Source organism: Egretta garzetta, unplaced genomic scaffold (assembly GCF_000687185.1).
Source record: "Egretta garzetta isolate BGI_Z169 unplaced genomic scaffold, ASM68718v1 scaffold1016, whole genome shotgun sequence".
Lineage (NCBI taxonomy): Eukaryota > Metazoa > Chordata > Aves > Pelecaniformes > Ardeidae > Egretta > Egretta garzetta.
This window is the reverse complement of record NW_009259873.1, coordinates 6,883-9,461: the sequence shown is the minus strand read 5'-3', so window position 1 is coordinate 9,461 and position 2,579 is coordinate 6,883. Positions and strand designations below refer to the sequence as shown.

The following is a 2,579-nucleotide window of genomic DNA, read 5'->3' as shown; positions in this document are numbered from 1 at the left end:
ATGGAGGGGCTGGGGGGAGTGAGGGGGGGGGGCTCCCCCCTTGCTCTCCAAATTTTCCGGGGGTGTGCACCCCGATCCCCAGGGTATCTGGAGCTGTGTGCCCTATGCAAAAGTGTGCTCCCCCTTTTTGGGGTGCACAGGGGGTGCACCCTGCTTCTTGAGGTGCCCAGGGGGTCCTCGCCTGATTTTTGGGGTGCCCAGGGGGTGCTCACCCACACTTTGGGGTGCCCAGGGGGTCCTTGCCTGCTCTTTGGGGTAACCAGGGGGCCCTTACCCTGTTCTTGGGGTACCCAGGGGCTGCCCCCCACTTTTTGGGGTGCTCAAGGGATGTGCCTGCTCTTTGGGGTACCCAGGGGCTGCCCCCCACTTTTTGGGGTGCTCAAGGGATGTGCCTGCTCTTTGGGGTACCCAGGGGCTGCCCCCCACTTTTTGGGGTGCTCAAGGGATGTGCCTGCTCTTTGGGGTACCCAGGGGCTGCCCCCCACTTTTTGGGGTGCTCAAGGGATGTGCCTGCTCTTTGGGGTACCCAGGGGCTGCCCCCCACTTTTTGGGGTGCTCAAGGGATGTGCCTGCTCTTTGGGGTACCCAGGGGCTGCCCCCCACTTTTTGGGGTGCTCAAGGGATGTGCCTGCTCTTTGGGGTACCCAGGGGCTGCCCCCCACTTTTTGGGGTGCTCAAGGGATGTGCCTGCTCTTTGGGGTACCCAGGGGCTGCCCCCCACTTTTTGGGGTGCTCAAGGGATGTGCCTGCTCTTTGGGGTACCCAGGGGCTGCCCCCCACTTTTTGGGGTGCTCAAGGGATGTGCCTGCTCTTTGGGGTACCCAGGGGCTGCCCCCCACTTTTTGGGGTGCTCAAGGGATGTGCCTGCTCTTTGGGGTACCCAGGGGCTGCCCCCCACTTTTTGGGGTGCTCAAGGGATGTGCCTGCTCTTTGGGGTACCCAGGGGCTGCCCCCCACTTTTTGGGGTGCTCAAGGGATGTGCCTGCTCTTTGGGGTACCCAGGGGCTGCCCCCCACTTTTTGGGGTGCTCAAGGGATGTGCCTGCTCTTTGGGGTACCCAGGGGCTGCCCCCCACTTTTTGGGGTGCTCAAGGGATGTGCCTGCTCTTTGGGGTACCCAGGGGCTGCCCCCCACTTTTTGGGGTGCTCAAGGGATGTGCCTGCTCTTTGGGGTACCCAGGGGCTGCCCCCCACTTTTTGGGGTGCTCAAGGGATGTGCCTGCTCTTTGGGGTACCCAGGGGCTGCCCCCCACTTTTTGGGGTGCTCAAGGGATGTGCCTGCTCTTTGGGGTACCCAGGGGCTGCCCCCCACTTTTTGGGGTGCTCAAGGGATGTGCCTGCTCTTTGGGGTACCCAGGGGCTGCCCCCCACTTTTTGGGGTGCTCAAGGGATGTGCCTGCTCTTTGGGGTACCCAGGGGCTGCCCCCCACTTTTTGGGGTGCTCAAGGGATGTGCCTGCTCTTTGGGGTACCCAGGGGCTGCCCCCCACTTTTTGGGGTGCTCAAGGGATGTGCCTGCTCTTTGGGGTACCCAGGGGCTGCCCCCCACTTTTTGGGGTGCTCAAGGGATGTGCCTGCTCTTTGGGGTACCCAGGGGCTGCCCCCCACTTTTTGGGGTGCTCAAGGGATGTGCCTGCTCTTTGGGGTACCCAGGGGCCCCCTGCACCCCTGCTCGGGCCCCCTCGTCGTGGATGCTCTTAGGGGGCGGGGCAGGGGGGGTCAAATGTGGGGGTCCGAAGCCCCAAATCCGTCATGAAATGAGGGGTTAACGCTGCGGCCCCCTTGCCAAAGAGGTGCCCAAGGAGTGGCCCAAGGAGTGGCCCAAGGAGTGGCCCAAGGAGATGCTCAAGGAGATGCCCAAGTTGGTTGTTGTCCAAGGAATTGCCCAAGGAGATGCCCAAGGAGTGGCCCAAGGAGTGGCCCAAGGAGTGGCCCAAGTTGGTTGTTGCCCAAGGAGTTGCCCAAGGAGATGCCCAAGGAGATGGCACATCCCAAGGAATCCAGGGGCCATGTCCCACAGGAACTGGGGAATGGACTCTCCCTCAAAGCTCAACCAGAGTGGGACACTGGAGACTCCATGCCAGGCGCCTGGTAGCAGGCAGGGTCTGGCAGCTATGTGGGGCAGGGTGCCCCCCTCGCCTGGCCACACGTGCAGAGGAGGCAGCTGCTTGCCCCTTCAGGGGTCCCCCACCCTCCCCTGGGCCCCCTAAAAGCTTGACCTGGACCCAATGAAGGCTGAGGATCTCCCTCCATGGAGATCTCCCTGGACCCAATGAAGGCTGAGGATCTCCCTCCATGGAGATCCCCCTGGACCCAATGAAGGCTGAGGATCTCCCTCCTTGGAGATCCTCCCTAGACTCAATGAAGGCTGAGGATCTCCCTCCTTGGAGATCCCCCTGGACCCAATGAAGGCTGAGGATCTCCCTCCTTGGAGATCCCCCTGGACCCAATGAAGGCTGAGGATCTCCCTCCTTGGAGATCCTCCCTAGACTCAATGAAGGCTGAGGATCTCCCTCCTTGGAGATCCCCCTGGACCCAATGAAAGCTGAGGATCTCCCTCCATGGAGATCCCCCTGGACCC

At 62.3% G+C, this 2,579-nt stretch overlaps 1 protein-coding gene across 1 annotated transcript in view; it reads right to left on the bottom strand.

Moving 5' to 3' along the window:
- LOC104127447 (zinc finger protein 665-like) overlaps positions 1–2,579 on the bottom strand; it is a gene marked incomplete at its 5' end in the record, with an annotated part of 10,179 nt that overhangs the window by 5,750 nt on the left and 1,850 nt on the right. The gene's annotated exons all lie outside the window — the stretch shown is intronic.